This window comes from Pezoporus flaviventris, unplaced genomic scaffold (genome assembly GCF_033815535.1).
Source record: "Pezoporus flaviventris isolate CSIRO_AGI_PZ_B2104156 unplaced genomic scaffold, CSIRO_AGI_Pfla_v1 ptg000002l, whole genome shotgun sequence".
Classification (NCBI taxonomy): Eukaryota; Metazoa; Chordata; class Aves; order Psittaciformes; family Psittacidae; genus Pezoporus; species Pezoporus flaviventris.
The window spans coordinates 77,858,243-77,878,184 of NW_026892550.1; the positions used below are offsets into that span (position 1 = coordinate 77,858,243).

Consider the following 19,942-nt stretch of genomic DNA (forward strand, 5'->3'; position numbering starts at 1 on the left):
CCACCAAAAGGAAAAGCTCTTATTTAGGTAAGACAGCAAGCTTTTGTCCATCATATTACATGTTAATTCAGTGACCTGAAAATCTTGATGATTCCTTGGTAGCTAAGGAGAACTGCTAGCATTCTCATGTTTTTATAGCACTAACTTTCCCTTTCCAATCCCCTTCATCCTTTATTCCTACCTCAATACTTTGCAGCATGAAAAGGATGGAAGCAAAAGTTAACATGCTTTAGCAGTCCCCACAGACTGCTTAAACAAACACTGTGATTGCAATTTAGACAATCTGGAGTCCATTCAATATTAAATCCCCATCCCAGGCTACAACTGCCAAACAAATAAAGGATTCATGGAGTACTTTACACTGTCATTTACTACTACAACCATTGTCACTTGACAATCCAGAGGAGGAGCCTGCAAGGTCTGATACTGCACCAGCTACATCTGTCAACAGGAAGACGGAGAGCTCTGCTAAGCAAACAGGCTTGATCCTGTTTTACAGTCTCCCTTTGTCTTGCCCCAGCTGAGCCTATTCTAATCTTCTCAGGCTATCTTCAGAAGCACAAGCAAGAAGTTCTGCTGGAACCAGGCAGACAAAAGATGCCTTTCTTCACCCCTGTGGACTTTTAAATGTTTATGCCACTCTACTTCTGTTCCCCCACCTTGATCCCACATTCTCAACCACTGCACAACTGGAATGAACACATTATATTATTTGCAACAGCAAATTATACCAGTGTTTGTCATGTCAGAGAGGGAAAAAAACCCAAATCACCTAAAATGATATTATCAAAACAAAAAGTTCAGGGTTGAAATGCACTACATATTTTACTCTCCTGCATCTGCAAATTATTTCAGTTACTTATTCTGAAGTGGTACCAAGCTCCTATTGTGCTTCTTTGTGTCAAGATGAGGTGGTTTGGTTAGAAAGCTCCCAATTGTCTCCTATAGAAAACTACTGGCATTAGAAATATTCACCACTTCCAAAAATGGAAACCACTTAGAAAATTTTGGTAAAAATTATCAAGGTATGTACTCTGGATGTTCAGGCTGGCAAATAAGTGGTACTGGAAGTCTTGCACTGAGTATCTTTTTTTAATAGCTAGCCATCTTAAATAAATAGTTCATAAGCAGTGTCACCAGGTAAACCCACAGGACACACTCCATCTCAAGGAAAATAAGTGAATGCAAGATTTCCAGCTGTTTCAGCATCAGGAACTGCCATATTCATTCTGGAAGGAGTAAACAACAGATGTAGTTGGATAGCAAGAGTTCATCTGGTTTTCAACCGCACTTAAAATAAAACTCAATTTGCCATTATCATGTCAAAAACACTTGATAGATGTCACGAATTTGGGGAAAATCCTAATGTGTAAACCTCAACTTCCAATTGCTTACCCAGGTTAGAAGGGGCCTCACAGGACAAAATCCTTTATCAACATCTGTAAAAGCAACTATTAGCAAAAAGTGGTTTCTTCAACTTGCGAAATTCACATGAACTGCATCTGGAGTTTTTCCTCCCCCTTTCACTTAGTGATATAACTCCTTAATCTGCATCTTGAACTGCTCCTGCAAGGGACATGCTCCTGCACAAATGTGGGTGAGATGAGTCCCAAAGCCCAGAGCTGAACTGTCAGCGTTTGGGGTGACTGCTTTATAACAACTAGAGATGGGTATTTTCATAAATAAAATGAGCATTAACACAATCCCACCTTCCAGCTGTGCTACGTCCATGGGCAGCAGGGGACACGCAAAACCCACTGCCCGGCACCACAATTCGGTGGGCAATAACTCCCCAAGCCAGCCTTCACAACAAACTAATATTCACTGTGCCACTTTTATACCAGAGAGTTCATCTTACTCTGTTGCCACTTGCTTTGATGATTTCCCTTAAAAATACAATGGAAGAGATTTAAAAGGGATGCGCAACCCAAAGTTACAGTTAGATAACTGTCCACCTCTACTCCATGTCTTGGGGAGATAATGCCTTCTCCCCATGTACATAAACACACGTTTTCTTAGCAGTCAGATTGATGCAGTATATTGGACCTGACTGACAGAAAGATCTGTAGATACACAAGCCCGGGAGATGGGGGGAAGGAAAAAAATGACAGGTGAAATCTAACATAAACAGGCCTGTGCCATGAGTGAATCTAACTGGTTAAATAGATACTAAAATCTGAATATTCCTTTCAATCTCTCATTCATCCCTCCACAAAAAAAAAGGAAGAAAGAAATTCCATTATCTCAATAGCATTTGCTGTCAGCAGCATTATTTTCTACTAGTAGGAGAGCCATACAGCTCTCCCCTCACTATGAAGTATACCCCTGACTTTATATCCAATTCTGTTTAACTGTGGTTTTGATTATCTTGTCTCTGTAGCAGTGACTGCTGCATTCCCCCCCCCTCCAGCTTGTGAGTGTATATTGCTTCACACAAATGGATTTGATCCTTGGTTGTACCCAAACACCATTTCCTAACAAATAAATAATTCAGAATAACAATTTACCTCCATTCCCCTCATGCTGTCACTCTCACATTTTAATCCTGTAAGCTTATGGACATCAGAAATACAAAAAATGTAGGCCAAGATTACAATTTATGTATATTCTAAGGCCTCAAATTCCACATTTAATCAAAGCTTTTTGTCTCCCTGCACTTTGGTGTCCTGTCCCTCATTTGAGGTATTTGTCACACATTTTTAAAGGCCCATGTCACGCATGTGGGTCTTGGCAGGTTACGAGTTATAACCAGCAGCCTGCATGACTCTTGTACTTCTACCCCCCATCCAATTTCTTTTCTTCTTCTCTCTTCTTTTCTTCTTGTTCTCCAAATACCATCTTGTCTGCCCCTGCTGAGATATCACAGAAATGTTCTTCATCAACATACAGTGTCATCTAACACATGCAGCCTGCCAAGTTTTCATGTTGTTATATCAGGAAAATATCCCTCAGGGGCAAAGGGAGAGGAAGAGGTCATTTTTCATCTATGGAAGAGTGAGTAACCCTTTTCCTTTGGGACTAAGAGGGTCTTAATTTAACAAACCTTCTTCGCTGTCACACTGCTGCTGCTCACTTGCAGACCACGACAGGCTAGGCAGCAAGAGAGCTGGAGAATAAAGTATACTTGCAGGAAAGTAGCAGTTAAACTTGGTTTGGTGTGCTGGAATTCAAAATAATTAAATGCAGAATGGGAGAGAAGCCAAAAGTACAGGAGTTTCCAGCACAGAGGAGGGAAATTTGTCTGGTTTCCAGGTGTGATGAGCAGTCTTCAGAAGGCTCTCATCAGTTCAAAGAAAGAAGCCCAAAATGTGGGTTCTTCGGTGAACTTCAGTCAAACAGTAAATAGATTTTGAACCTTCAAAAAGAATCAGACCTGGGGATCACTCAGAAACAGGCTTCTCCAGGGACAGAGTGCCTTTAAGAAACAAAACCAAGCCCAAACAAACAATAACAACAAAACTGCTTTGGTATTTTTTATTGTGGCCAAATTTGCAATACCACAGTTAAGCTCTCCATGATAACCTAAACTTTTTTTTTCCTCTGAGGTACTAGTACAAAAAGGGATCCAGTGAATGCCTGGATGTTCATTTTGGCTGTGGACATTTGCTTTAGGACTGGTACTTTATTTACCTTAAGGAGTAGGCTCTCCTGAGCTAAAAGCAGGGTAAGTGAAGCTGCAATACAAAATAAACCTCCAGCAGCTTGATGAAAAGTGGCTGCTGGATAGTTTCATTTTCAGAAGTATCTCTGATGACTCCATGGACAAATCAAGCCCACTGGTACATAGAACATTTTACTAGAAATAGTGTCTGGCAAGTTCTTGAAACATAACCGCAGAAAACTGTTATCCTGCCCACAGCCCACACCCCACAGACTGACACAGAATTAAATCACGGGTTTACACTAGAGTTCCCAATATACAAATTCCTTATTAGCCTATCAAATGTGGACTATATCCGGGACCAGAATGGGTTCGTTTTCCAGCACTTGCATAGACGAGGAGAAAAAAAATGTTCCTTCCATTAAAACTCTTGCTGAAACAGCAGAAATTTAATTAAAACTGTTAGTCCTGAAAACCTTCATTCAGTCCGAGGCAAAAATTCTGCTTTTTTTCAGCTCCAAACCAGTTCTGCGATTGCAGCAGTATCAGCTTCTTATCTAAACCAAACCTCCAGCTTTACTTGGATTTGAAATTGTCCTCTTAGCTCATTGCTATGACACAGCCTTGTTTGATTTAGAGACATTAAGCAATAATATCCTGTGAATATTTGCCACTAGTGACCTGTCTATAACGACGATAAGATAGAGCATGCAGAACTATGCAGCCACTGCTTTTTTGCCTCCCCTTTCATTCAAGATAGGCAGCACTCATCAGAAGTGGTAAACACCATATTCCCTCAAACAGGGCTACAGAGGAATGTTTTTGCTTGGTTTTTCCTGTCCCACATACAGGAACTGAAATATCCAGCAAAATGTGACTGAAAATTTCGTGCCAGAGCTCTGAAGCTTTCAAGACTTCTTTCTTTCCCCTTCTGATTTTGAACCATCTTTTATAGTCTTGGAGATGACATGGACAGAAAAAAAGAAAAAGAAAATAATCTCAGTTAGTAGATGGCCTCCAGTTCCTCAGTAACAAGCTGTGCTTTTTGCCTCTCTAATTACACCTGCGCAGGCCCCATGGGACACAAACTGGCCTTCCCGATCCTCTGAGTGGTGCAAAACATGTCTTGCTGAATATTGGATCAAGTCTCTGGGCCTTACTCTGCGGTTCCCCAGCTGTATTTATATGGCAGGACCATTTCATTTGGATGCTCACAGGGTTTCTCAGCCTGAGGAGTTCTAACCAGCCAGTAAGTTAGAAATAGTAAAAAACCACCATCTTCCACTCAAGCCATTTCTTTTTTTCTTCAAAGTACAGGGTAAAGAGCAAAAAACCAGCATAAGCAGCACGTGCACAGATCTTACGTATATGACCCTGCCTGGTCCTGTAATTCCTTTCACAAAAACCCTTATCTTCTGGTACAAGAGGCAAACTCATCTGCATTAATCAGTTTGCCTAGCATTCCTTGAGCATTTTCACCCAAAACACTCAATCCTTGGGTTTTGTTTTTGTTTGTTTTTTTCTTTTTTCTTTTTTAAGTTAGAAGTGCTTACAGGGTGATAAAAATTGGTGGGGTGACTAAAATAGCATATTTCCTCCTCATAACCTCCCAGCCCAAACCTCCTCTTTACCCTTCAGGCAGCATTTTTAGATTATGCCAATCAGGAAAGAAAGCTAATAAGACAGTGAAAATACTCAAAGCCAGTTTTCTGGAGAGAATAACAGAGCAATCAGGTTCAAACTCTGTTGCACCTGCAGGCACATTTTCTTGAAGTGCAGTTTACTGAAAAGCTTGGCGGATTAGAGACCCTTGTTTTCCAGCTCAGCATCATCTGCCCCTAAAATGACTTCACTGACTCCACTCTGTTATCAAAATATTCAAACTGGTGTCTAGGTAGAGTGAGAATACCTCCTCCTTTCATTCATATGTTGTTTGCAGAACAAGCTGTCATCCTACTTCTCTTTCAATGCAGTAAACTCTACATGGGGAATGATTTTATGGGTAGCCTCACACACTTCCAATTCAGTTCAAACTCTCAGAGTAACAGTCCCCTCCACCTATGTATTTGAGAGACGCAGATACACTTAGCCCAAAGATTCATTCAAAATTTGAATCAGTCTTCAGCTGAATTCTCATTGCTACTCTAAGCTGTAGCAACCATGAACAGCACAATGAAGAACCACTTCCTCTTTTTTTTTTTTTTATCAACCACAGCAATAAAAGGAAAACAGCAGCAAATACCTCTTCACTTGCAGATATCCAACAGTTATTCCCAGTCTGCATAAAACCAGAGAATGAAACAGATGGAGATGGAGTAATGGAGCCCATCATCCAAAGGCATTGCAAGACAAGCGCAGGGTAGGAAAGTGCCTGTTTGTAACCTCACATGTTCATCTTCTCACAACGGAAAGCTTAAGTGACTATTTCTGTCCCGGATGTGATTAACAAGTACCAAATTATTAAAAACAAAACAACAAAACAAACAATGAAAACCACAAAACAAATCCTCTTGAAATTTTCAGCCATATTCTATGGACAGAGGATCAACTGATGAGACATCAAGAGATCCTGCTATGCAGATATCCTTTGCGGAGAAATGACTGAAACTTTAAGATTTTCCATTCTACCTAAAGGTGCAACCTGTAGGATGGATTTTCTTACTCTGGGGAGGTGTGGGGTGTGGGGTGTGTGGAGGTGGAGAGGGGAGACAGAGGAAAATGTATCCTTTTCTTTTATATTGAGAATCTCCTTTTTTTACTTTCATTAAGTTAATCCCTTTGAAAAACAGCTATTGCACATCAAGTGTTAAAACTAAACTATAAAATAAAACCCGGTCCCAAATTATGCTCCTTGAGTACTGGTAATGGGAAAGAAATTATCATGCTCCTGGTACACAAAATACAATATGCATGCTTAATTCTCAGAAAGTCCCACCTTTTAAAAAATATTTAATAAAACATCAAAGCCTCCCATTACTTCAGAAATCCACACCAGATTCAAGCACTGATATGCAATTAAAAGAAAGAGCTAATTTCTGTAAGGAGGTGCTCTACTTTTAAAGACATCTTTATGTAAGCACTATTTTTTCTTCGTCCAAATTCAGACTGTAACTGTGTGTTAAGTGAAGAGTAAAATCTCTAGCTTGGCTTCAAAATAGCAATTTTAAGTCTTAATGACCTTCACATAGCACTTTTGAACATCACATTAAAAAGATAAGCCTTTGAAAACTTTAAAATGTGGGTAAGTAGGAAATATTTGAATAAGTAATTACGAAGGCTAAAGAGGAGAATGATATATATCATCACTAGGCCTTATTCAGAGAAATACATTAGATCTTGGATAATCAGATGTTCTTAAAAAGACCCATATTCATACAAACGTGTGTTGCAGGTAATAAGCATATGCATATATATCATTCCAAGAGCTCCTATAAGGATAATGTTCACAAAACAGTCGTGTTAATGCCTCTGATTGAGCAAAGTGCTTTTGTTTCAGCATAATTAACCATGTGAAGTCCTGTTCAAATCAACTCTGTCACTCAAAGAGTGCTATCAAAAATAACTACACATATATCATAAACAGATCTCAGTGGGGTCAAATCCAATTTTTTTAATCAATATGAATTTTAACATGCTAGCTCTAAGGATTAAGGACCTAGCTAATATGAAGTTATTTTGGAAATAAGAAAATGAATAAGAAGAGTAGTTCAGAGCTGCTTGTGGAATTTTAAATCTAAATTCCCATGTAATTTAAAAAAGGATGATGACCTCAAATTCTCTAAATGACTCTGGATATTTCAGCCACAATTCCTAGAAAGTTAAACTCAATACTGCTACGGTTTATTTTAAGGCACTGGCTGCACTGTGATTTGTTAGACTGGCAAGTCGCTGCCTCCCTAAAATGAGATGTACATGGCATGATATCCTCATAAACTGTATTAAAAACCAGTCCCTGCTGAACAGCATTTTAATTCATAATTTAAGGGTGAAAATGAAAGCAAAGAGGTCCCTTTCTGTTGCAGTTCAAAGCAGAGGCAAATATTTATTTTGGTTCACAAACTACTTTGCTGTTGCTACAGCATGTAACAAGTGTACCAAAAAACATTCCGCATTTCTCAGGGGCTCCCATGAATAGTTGGGTCATTTGGGGTTTTGGTAACAGTAGAACTTTAACAAAGTTAACTAAAGGAGGTTTTAATCGTGACCTCCAGGGATGTCTAAGCCACAGTACCTATCAAGGTTTCCTGTATGTGTTCCTTTCATTTATTTACTTATTTGTTTTATTTCTACAAATTTAAAACTTTTCTGGAAATAATGACTAGATTAAAAAAAAAAAAAAAAAGGTGGAGAAGGAAGAATGATGTAGTTATGGTTGATCAATACCTTCCACATGGAAAACTGAGTTCCTACAATATTTATTTTGGGATGCAAATATAGAAAAGCAGTATGAACTCCTGAAAGAAGGATTGTCTATTATCAGCTTACACTCAACCTTATGCCTAAAAATCAAGCCATTTTCTATATCATACAAAAAGCCAAGCAGACAGGATTTCTCTAGTAACCTTAACAAGTTTTGAATGTCTTTATAGCATGGGCTTAAATCTCCTGTACAAACTCTGAGCTTTAAATAAATTTTGATTTGATTTTGGTGTTAGAGATATAGCTGCTTTGAGACGAAGGATTATAAAACAAGAATATTCCATTTAATTTTAACATTTAATGGCTCAAATGTTTTTGATACAGCTCATCTGACTTTATTTGGTGAAATGGGACACGGAATATTTTACTTTCTCAAATTTTTAAAGCTGTCGCCAAGAGCCAGACTCTCCCTTTACACAGAGGGAGCAGTACCTGTTTACTCCAGCTAAACACTATTTTTGAAGATATGAATGAGCTTCTCAGGAAAAAGAATGTGGAGTAGTGAATATAAATTTTGCATGCAGGGACTCGGTTTCTCAATTTGAAGATGTAACAACAAAACTTTGTTCGTAATGTCAGTAATTAATAATTACAGTACAGCCTAACTTCCAGTCTATCTGTTCCAATGTGCCTCAGCTTGGGGGCTGCGGAGGGTTTAAGTCCAGACCAAACCTAAATTTTTCCATTAATAATTAGCATATTAATTAATTTTACCATTTACAGCAAACACAGCGGCATTGCTGAAAATCCTAATTATAGAACCAATAAAAATCACAGCACAATTATTGTCGCCCTCTGTCTGAGCCAAGCCATTCATGGTTTCTCCTATATAATCTCATTGGGTTGCTGAGGCCTCCCTTCAGCCTCCTCTTCTAAATATCTGAGGACCACAGAGGTGAGGTCATTTCATCACTCCTTGGGAGGAAAGGAAAAAAAAAAAGAAAAGAAAAAGGAGGCAAAAAAGGCAAAGCATCTGCTAAAATTTGACTTCATTTGATTTACTCTCCAAGACTGTTTTTTATTAAATATGTTTGACTGCTATCTCTAATTAAATGTAGAATTAATTTTGGCAAACTAACCACAGATGCAGTTTATGTTCAATTTTATCAGACAGATTTATTTATAAGCTGTCAACTTCTTGAAAGACTTCATTTTGGAGCAGTTTTAAATTGCTAACAGTAGTTGTAAATGGGGCTACTGTTCTCTGGGAGACTAAAGGAGAAGTATGCTATAAATGTCCATTCCATCTGTGAGGAATCATAAAACAATCACATTCCTTTATATTTTTTTGCTTCCCTCCCCCCCCCTTCTTAGGACCTTTATTAAATTAGTTCAACTCAATTAAAAATAACTTCAAAAACATTTCAGGGCCCTTTGTTTCACGGAATACTTGGAACTCTCTGCACGGAACGTCACCCTTTTAACTAATCCCTTTTGGGGAGCGGAGCAGAATAGTGGTATTGTGACTTCAGACAGTGCTTTCAAGGGTCTCTACTGTACCGAATTGAGGTCACCGCCAGACAATGCCCAACACCCAATAGCCATTCAGGCGTTCTTCACAACTCTATCAAACGTGTCTTTCTTTCTCGCGCGCGCTTTCTCTCGTGGCAAAGTCACAGGACAATGGAGAAAGCCTCCAGCACCATTTATGGTCACTGTATTTGCACATGACAAAGTCTATTCTTCCTGGTTTGCCAATTCCGTGATAAAAAAGAATGAACGCTGGATAGATTTTCCCACCATTACAGTTGTTCAAACTTAGCTCAGATTAAAAACAGAAAACTCTAAAAACAACAAAAAGCCCGTCTAAGAACAGTAAGTGCTGTTTGCGAGTGTAGCTACTCCAGTCCTTGCTATTTTGGTATATAGGGAGAAGCTGCAGAGACGAAGTGGAAGATTAAATATGCCACATTATAGCCTGCATATGCATGGCTAAGTATATAGTTTAATGCAAAATGGAAACGAAGGATAAAACAGAAGTTATTATTTTTCATCTTATCATTTGCCATTAGCCACGTTAAAAAACTCACTGTTTGAACAACAATGCAGAAGCTCGCAACGCACAATTTGGTTTTGCTTGGAAAGGTTTAACTGCTTCAATGGCAAACAACAGCAGCAGCAAATCAATTACTGCGCATTTGCGCTGGCTACTGCTGCTATTTCTGAAGATGTACCTCAGAAGTTTTACTCCTTCAACAGATGAGGATGAGAGAGAGACAGAGTGAGAATGTTGCACTAGATACGGCGAGCTTGCTGCCAGAAAGATTTTTTATTTTAAATATGTGCTAGAGATACAGTATTCTTCATAACCTAAAAAGATCTGAATGAAAATGTGCTGCTGTTTAAAAAGACTGTTTATAACCAGCACTAACTTGACATTTGCACTGCCTCACCCACGCACCTCCAAAACACACACATCTTTTTTTAGTTAATCAGAAATTATGAACCCGCCACCCCCCTGCCTGACAACAGGGTGCACAGCAACCTAACCTGCAGCCAGTCAAATGCCATTAAACTCATCGTTAGAGAATATTTTCAGAGTATTCACCCTATAAAGAGATGACGTTTTTTCTTCATTTCTATTTCTGACCTTTATGGAGAATTTTTCCCTCCATTTTGCACCATGCTGCTTTCATGGCATTAAGCTCCTGCAGACTCCTGCTTTCTGATCCCAAAACCATGACCCGCAGCCTTATGAGACAAAAGCCACTAGTTTCAGGAGCTGCTCCTACACCAGAAAGCACGTCATGTCCCCTCTCCGCCCCCCCTCACACTGATAAAAGGGAGACAGTTATGTGGAGCAAACCTGAAAGCCATGTGGCAAGGTGAGCTCTAACGCTCTATCTACCCATTTTCAACAGGTCCCACATGCACAATCAGCCATACCTTCAACACAAGCTTACTTGGACAGCAAAGAATTACAGTTTGTTTTTTTTTTCTTCCCCCACTGAGATCAAGTATACTTTAACTGAATTATGATACTGAGCCTCCCTGGAACAGTTACCTCAAAGAACTAGCTTAATGCTGGGGACCAAATTCTGCTTTCACTCACAAGGAAAACAAAAAAGTACTGAAATCCCAACCCACTTTAGGACATCCCATAAGTATGGGCTTAATTGTAAAAACCTCCCCAGTATGAATGTTCATCTGAATCAGAAGCTAAACATCCAATTCAGGCTGAAACCAATGGTGTGTTAATGTCTAAGAGAACCTTGAGATCCATCAAGAATGAGTTACTCACTTAACTGGTAAACCTACACAAGATGATCTATGGATGAAAAGTTCGAGAGAATGATAAACCATATTGTTAATATACAAAAATAACTATGGCACGTCCTATTTAAAAAGCAAAATGTATGTGTTGGAGTACTGACTCATGGCTTCCAGACTTATGGAAAAGACAGCCAATTTTTTTAATACCACTAAGTTCCTTTCCAAATTTGCTCCCCACATTTTGATGGTACATAAACCCAGAAATGAGTGAGTCAGTACCATTAGGGCATTTTTACCTGACAGAGTAAAACTTAACTATCTGATTGTATCATCTATAGGCTGAAAACCAAGGGAAGCCAGTGTCAAGCTGCAGGAACAAATTAAGAAGCCAGGAAAAGGACTTGACTTCTTGATATTTTGTTCCTAAAAACAAACCAAAACAAATACAACACCCACACTCTAAAAAAAAAAAAATAAATAAAAATTGAAAAGACTTTCCAATGAAAGAATACAAGGAAAAAAAATGTACTTCAAAACCCTGTTATAACACAGCAATTAACATGCATATTTTAAACCTGCCTTTAAAATTGCTCAGCTAGGTAACTATACATGCTTGTTTTCTTAACGTGTTTTCCTTGGCAATTACTCACTTATGGAAAAAAGAGTCCTAAAAGAAACTTGCACAGCTAAACGCTCCTTTTAGCTATCAAAAAACACAGGGACAATAGAACCAAAATGCAGAAATAGATGGAACACAACTCTAAGCACTCTATAAGTGAGTAATTTCCTTTTTCTTTTCTTTTTTTTTTAAGGCATTTATTTAAAATATCTCAGAAGTAATATGAAAATATTTACTAAAAATATGCAACCAGTACTTTTACAATGAACCCTGGATCACAGCTCTATCTATCCCTTCTTGTTACTAGCAATGATTGAGGGGAAGATAGGCTGACACCCCAGAGAAGAGGTGCTAATTTTCTTAGCAGTTGCTGGTACTGTGCATACTCAGCCCTGAAGATGACTGCAGTCCTCCAGGTGATGGCCTCCTAGTAATGGTTTAATAAGCTGAAATGCTTCATTCTGGAAAGAGCTACTGTTGGGTGGGCTGAGGAAGTACCATTCTCCATGAAACTGCTGAATCTACTGAATCTGGTATTATTTATTTTTATAATCAAAAGAAAACGTGAACCACATTCATATTCAAATCACACATCTTTAAAAAAAGATGCAACAAATTAAAACCAATTACAAGAGAACTAAATAAAGTATACAGCCCCTCATCAAGACTGTAACTGTTTTTAGAACTCAGTTTTAAATTATCTTGTTTCAGACCCAACTCTTCTTTCCATTACATGATAGCACTTAGTAAGTGGGAGGAGGCAGGAGTGAGAAGTCCATCTTTGCCTTCTGGTAGGGTATGTCCCTTAAACATCAGTTTTTGTCACCACCTGAAGTGCACATCATTAACTTAGCAACACAACCGGCTGCTTGAACAAATGTCTGATATGAGGACACAGGGCATTGATGATCTTTAGGCCAAAATTTATAATGTGTTTCTGTAGCTGCACATATGCAGGCCAATTAGAGCATTGCTGGAAATATCCCTCCATCCTTTCCAGCGCATATCCTACAGGTATCTGAAGGACTTCAGGCTGGGTGCTTGTGCGGTTGTTTGTTTTTTTCTTTCAATGGCTGGGGCCAGGCGGCAGCAAGGAAGGTTGCTTCTCTTTCTTTCTTGCTGTGTCCTGGAGGGAAAAGGCATCACCTCTCTAGGGGCATGCTGCAGGGCAGCAAAGGCAGAGGAGGTGAGAGAGAAGATCCTGGACCAATTGTGCCCATGCAGCTCCTGTGGAGTCTCCATCAGAAGAAGCACCCTGGATAGATCAAGGAGATAATGCTCAGCCCAGTCTTGGGTGGTGGAAAGAGACTCTTCTTGGTGTCTCAGATTGGACTGTGGACAGTTTGCTACAAGAGAAGGAGCCACAGCATTGCCAAGCTTAAAACAAGACTGAAGGGGAAAGCCTAAACCACAAGAAGCTATTAGGCAGGAGAAAGATATTCCTAAGTCAGGTTTTATATATAATTTAATCTATTTTTTAGACATTTTTGTCTATTCTAATTTAATTTAAAATACATATATACACACATACGTGCATCAAAGGGAAAGGTCTTTGTTTCTTTAAGAAAAACATGGATGCTGAGTTTAAAAGTTTTTTGTACACTTCTGGGAAGCTCACTAAAGTCAAGACTTCCCCCAGACTCTACCTGAGTCATGGTCCTGTGAGAGGATGGATGCAGGGCATCCATCTGTGATGAGAGGCCTGTGTGGCAACATGGCTGCTCCCTTGTCAGTGACAGCAGTGACAACTCGTGTCGCAGCAGGATGTGGGATTGTTACAGACTTCTCAGAGGCCACCAACAGAAGGGGTGAACTCTGATGTTCTTCCACCAGGTGAAAACTATAGGCACCTGTGTGATCTATAATAGCATTGGAGTATTTCAAGCCACCTGAAATATTAACTAGCACTTGATGTAATACTACTATCTTGATGAAACCACTGTAGGCTGGTTGTTGGGTTTGCAGCAGTGATCACTCCTAGGAGGCAAATATGTGATGGACATAGTTGAAAAGGGCAGCCTCAATAGGAGAACAGCCAATAACGCTTGAAAAATGTCTATTCATGTAGCAGAGGATAACAGGGAGTGAACTACATTTTCCTTTCAGCTGTTCATAATAATCTAGAGACACCTTGGAAAACACTGAAATGGAGTGATTTTTTATTTCCCTTTTAAACTTGGATTAGACTCAAAGTTATGCCTTTATTATTATGGGATTCAGGCACCCATCTTTCTGACACGCTCTCTATGAACAGAGAGGAATAAAGAAGAAAAATAACCCACTGTTTTGCTTAAAACACAGTCAGCGAATCTAAGAGGATGTCAAGCAGCGGCATGAATGATAGATAGGCAGACAAATTGATTGATGGATTTTTTTTCAAGCTGTCTAAATGCACGATGTTATGGAACACTGAGACACCTTTAAAATCACACATGGACGATACAGACCAATACATAAAGTTATCTTCTAAGAAAAACCCTGAAACCATTTTTATGAAGCGAAAAGATTATTTACAAGTGTCAAAGTGCAAATTTAGAAGCGCTTCTGGATATGTCAGTTCACCAGCCAAGCTAGAACACCATGACCTGCAACCCTCCACAATCAGAAGGTAATAAAACTTAAACTCCTTTTACTCCACTGTGTTTCATTATGTTGCAGTTGGAATGGGCTACCACATCCAAACAGGGACCAACAATAACCTTCACTAGACACTGTCTCAGCCTTGGAACCTGTTGAGCTGCAGCAAATCATTTGTGTCTGAGGACTTAAATATTTATGTACACAAACAATAGAGCTTCTCCATCTCAGGGAGAGGAAAGCTTTCAAAGACGCTTGATTTCACTGCTCCCCTGCACTGAAACCACTGAAGCTCCACAAGGGGGGCAGGATCAGCCTCTATTAATACACACAACTTTATCAGGTCATGTTTTGAATCCTGAGGAGAGATTTTTTTTTTTTTTTTTTTTTTTTTTTTCTGCTGGATAATACAAGGCAGCACTCATTTCTAGTTTGATAGCATCCAAAGAACTTTTGGACTCACTTTTATGTTTCTGGAAAGCATCTATTATGGAATACCATATAAATATAAATTAATGTGATCCCCTGTAGAGAAAACACACAGGATCATGAGTCCCCTTAATAACACAAAGGGGATGCCTGAACATAAGTATAAAGATATATTAGTGCTATGTTTTCTTTTTTATGAGAACAATTTAGTTTTCCCCTGTCCTTCCAGCCAGACTTGCCTTGTGTGATATTGAGAGAGAAGGATCGTATACTTTCAGAATGGCTGACAGTCTGCTTTAGGCATTATATCTGAAACCAAATCAGCAGCAGCAAGGAAATTGACATTTAGAGAGAGAATAAATTACAAGACATAGAAATATCTGTACTAGAGCTGTAAAAAGTAAGAAAAGAAGGGAAAAAAAAAAAGATCACCTGATATTGGTGGGGGAGGCCAGAGATGGCAAGAGGAAGATGAAAATGAAAAGAAAGTTTTGGTTTATACACCATGCTGAGTCTGAAAAGACAAAATAATATACATGCAAAATGCTTCAAAGGCTTTATAATCTGGTGCTCTAAAGGACACGCAGAATTATAACTGTCTATACAGCCTTTGCTTGGTACCATCATGTTGCTGAATTGCAGTATAATAATTGCATGATCACAGATTATTTTTCCACAGGATGCCTGTACTATTGCACAGAAGAAATCTTCTTTTTGAGTAAATCAAGCATGGGTTGGCAGTGAGGATATGATTTCGGCGTTTTGATTCATTTGTAGCAGATCATGAAGGTGCCTTGTGAACAAGGTGAGGCATAGAAGGAAGGAAACAAAAGCTCACTTTAGCGGACAAGACAAGGTGGATCCTGGTCTGGAGGGCTGGATCCCCTCCCTGCCACAGTCTACTTGAGGCCACCTGTGTAACTGAACTTTCCCAGGTATCCCTAAGAGTCTTCCTCATTTTCTGGGTATGGAACTTAAAACCAATATGCAGAACAACTGAAGGCTCAGAGCTGCAACTTGAATCATTTAATGCATTACTCTAAACATAAGAAGTGCTAGATAAGACCTACTATTGAAAAGGAATGCATAAACTCAGGTAATTTTAGTATCTCAAATTGTCTTGGATTCACCATATTAGCAGACTTTCTGCTCCTTAGTTTCCTGTCTGTAAAATGGAGACATCCCCTTCCTCAGGTTCCCAACACACCTATTGTGAAGATAAAAGTTTGTGATGTACGCACATATATTCTTGAGCAGTGTTGTACAAAAGACTATGAAAAAAAGAAATAATTCTGTATTCAGAGCAAGAACAGTTTGCAACTGAACAGAGGGAGAGTGCTACACACTGTACAATAAGGAATAATGCAAGATTGAACAGTTGCTCACTAATTGACCATCTTCATTCTGTGCGGTCAATGAGGCTCTGTGTAGAAGAAAAATTGCACATGATCATATAATTGCAGACTGCATCATATGCACGAATAGAAGAATCCTGAAATGAAATTGCATGGACAACACAGTGTTGAGCAATGCAATTAGAGTGCTTGACTTTCTAAGCAATGTTGTTTTAACAGAGCTTTTGTGCATGTTATTTCCTACATTTTTCAAAATGGCAAACAGAGAGATTTCACGATATTTATCACACTGCCAACAGCATATTCATCATCTGGCTCAGCACCTTCAGTCCACCTCCTGCACCTCTGCTCTTCAGCTAATGGCAGTAACTGAAAGCAAAAATAAACTCATACCTGTGTATCTTTTATACAGTGAATCTTCCACTGAAGTTTCAGAGACATTTGACACCAACAAAAAGGGATCCATTCCAACAAGTACATAAAAGGTACTTGTTCTGCCCTTTTCCCTAACCCTTCACACTTTATCTTTTCTCCACTCCTGTTTCAGTTCAGTTCTAGTCTTCTTGTCGATCAGTATTAACTCACAGTCTTCAACATCCAAGACCAAATATTTCCATTTTACCTACATCTCTACCTCAGCATATCTCAAAAGCACATAAAGTAGACCTATACGGGCATATATTCAAAGCCATAGCAAAGGCACTTCCCTGACTCAGAGACAATCACTTGGGAAACTCTCTTTATTGCTGTGGAGTATTAACACTACTTGAATAGAAGTCTACCAGTTTCTCTCTCCCTCCCTTTTTTTTTTTTTTTTAATGGGTGAACCAAGTATTTTCTCTGGTATCATCCAATGTAAGAACAGTAAACAAACAAGAATGAGAGTGTGACGTCAGACCAAAGGTCCATCTTGCCCAGCATCTTCCCTATGAGATTGACCAAAGCAGATGTCTAGGGAACAGCAAATTTAAATAAATCAATAAATCCGCCTGAGGCAGATACTCAACACTTTACAGCCTTAAAACAGGAAGTGTTTGACAACTTCAAAAATATTTTTCTTCCCTAGCACCCTAGAAATCTTCGTTACATTCACAAAATTTCACTGGAGAGACCATAGCTGCTGAGACCATATAATGCCATGTAATAGCAGCAAAAAGATTGTTACTCAAGGAATATGAACAATAATGCTTCCGGTACATCACCCACCCTTCCAGACTGTATTTTTTTTTTTTGCTTGTGCAAAAGACACTGGTGAAAAGTTCGCTTTTATCAAAACAAACATTCTCCCTCTGCAAGATACACTATCTTCTACCTCATCTTTCTGCTCCCATACAATTCATGCAGACCTGGTTTTAAAAGAAAGGCCTATTTGTCAAAGAAAAAGGCCTTCTTGTGGTTTTCAATTATGTCATTGTATGTTGAAGATGCAAACACACCCACACTGGTAAAGTGCTATAATTGCAGACCTGAGTGACTATTGCTATTAGGTGGTTCCCAAAGGCCCCAGGTTCTTGGTTAACCTGAAGCGATTTCTGACTGCCCAGCCTGCCCAGCAAAGTGACATATTTTTCAGCATTTGCTTTGAGCTACTGAATCATCTTTAAAATAAATCAAAGTAACAGATATTAGAAATGGAAGGAAATGGAGCAATTAGGGGGCAGGAAGAGAGAAACTATATATAAAATAAAATATATATAATATATATTTTATACATATAATTATATATATATAAATATATATAAAATAAAAGCAGAGTAGTCAGAAGAAAAGCAGAACACCTGAAGTCTCATCAGCACTGTGGACTTCCCCGGCAGCTGCTCCTCCACAGCCGTTCACATAAAGCCCCTGACCTTGTGAGATGTGCCATGGCAGCAGCAGTACGTTGGTGTTTGATACCACACTGCCCAGCAGCGCCATGCTGTTCTGGCTCTTCAGGCGAGAGATGAGTTAGAAATATTCAGAGAGAGAGAAGGAGAGGCTAAGCAGGGCAAAGAGTGTATGTGGGAAAGACAAGTCTCCAGGCATCTTTTTCACTTGTGACTCAGTGTTTTATGGAGACTGTGACTAAACTTATAAAGAAACAGTGAGAAACATCCCATGGAAAAGCAGATTTATGGGGCTTTTTCCCAGCTCTCACCCAGGGCCTGCTGGTATAAAGTCCTGGTTTTTGTGGTTTTTTTTTTCCACAGGGTTCAGGCTCTTGGGGTCAGGATGTCCTCCACGTGGCCACAGTTCTTCCCGTGTCACACTACAGCTCACTGCCCAGCTGTGGGTCCAGATTTGAAGATAATTACAAGTCTCAGCAGGCAAAGGTCAGCTCAAAAATCTGGACTTCATATCTACCAGAGATTCTCGAGTTCTCTTCCATGCACTGGAAATACCGGTCCTTATTTCAGAAAACCAGTACTGTCACAGTACAACTCTACTGACTTCCTTATCAAATTGTATCTCTGAGCATCTAACCCATGTGAGCAGCTGAGAGAGGCTCTGTTTTATGAGGTCTTATCAAAGCAAAGTCTCAGTAGCAACATGTGTTGAATTTTTGTTTAGAGCAGTCAAAACGTAAGGCTCTTCAATCTTGATCTGAATGAAGGTCTCCAGGAACTACAACAGTTTCAAGACTGTGGCCTGCCATGCATCTTATGAAAAAGTCAAAAAAAAAAATCAATCATGTTGCATTCTGTGAACCTGATGTTGGTCACAGGGTCATTATTATTACTACACTGGCTAACTCCAAATAATTAAACCAAAGGATAGGGAGATAAACAGGAAATGGAGCGAGAGTAACTATTATTTGCTAAAAACAGTAAGGATATCCTGGAGGAAACAGTAGAAGAATTATTAATTGGAGAATGCCTCCTCACTGTCTGAATCTAGGCTGGCAAAGTTTATTCTTTCCAGGACTGAACATGGGATCAAAGGGGATAGTAAAAGTCCACAGCCTTAACAGAGCAGGCAGTCAAGCAGGTATTATTAGATGGGGACAGAGGAAAATGCTTCTCAAGGGTGCTCTGCTTCTCTTGAGCAAAAAAGCAGAGATTCTAGGTCAACCAGGGTTTAGCCCAGACCTTCCCTTTTTGTTTTCATGGTTTTGTCTGCATGTGGCTTACTCTTCTGTTCAAAAATAATGCTTTGTTTTTAGAAAGCTATCCTGATCCACTTTAAACAGAAACTGGAGTTGGAAACAGGAGAAATAGAGGAATATGTAAACAGGACAGTTTCTCGTTTAAAAGAGGTACCTGGACATGTCAATAAATGGTGTACTGAAGAAAAAAACCAAACACAGATCGTTTTGTGAAATAAGACTGTGAAATAAGAAAACTTTATATCAGAGGTTTTTTAGGAGTCTATGCATACTTCTGTTGATTTATATGTACAATAACGACAACATTGAACAAACAAATCCAGGACTGACCTTTACGGTTTTGTCCCATCCCTAAAAGCAAAGCTATGTAGGACCTGAACAACTTTCAGTTTTGCCCATACAAAACTTGAACTTTGTGACGCAAAAGGAGGTCCCAGGGGTTCAGCCAGCCACCTGAACCAAGTGAGTCAGTCTTTTGAGGTTGTCTTTTCTCTGCCTCTCTCACACTCTCAGTTTGTGTTTATCTCAAAACTACCAGAGTCTGTGAGATATCATCTATTTAATAGTGGTTGTGGCCACCAACTTTCTTCTCTATAATTTCTCCCCTCTTTTCCTATGTAAGAGTCTTAAATGAAGTTTGTTCC

General features: G+C 39.2%; 1 protein-coding gene across 6 annotated transcripts in view; it reads right to left on the reverse strand.

Annotated features, from left to right (window-relative positions):
• The window catches only part of SOX5 (SRY-box transcription factor 5), a 645,963-nt gene that overhangs the window by 370,640 nt on the left and 255,381 nt on the right, over positions 1-19,942 (reverse strand). The gene's annotated exons all lie outside the window — the stretch shown is intronic.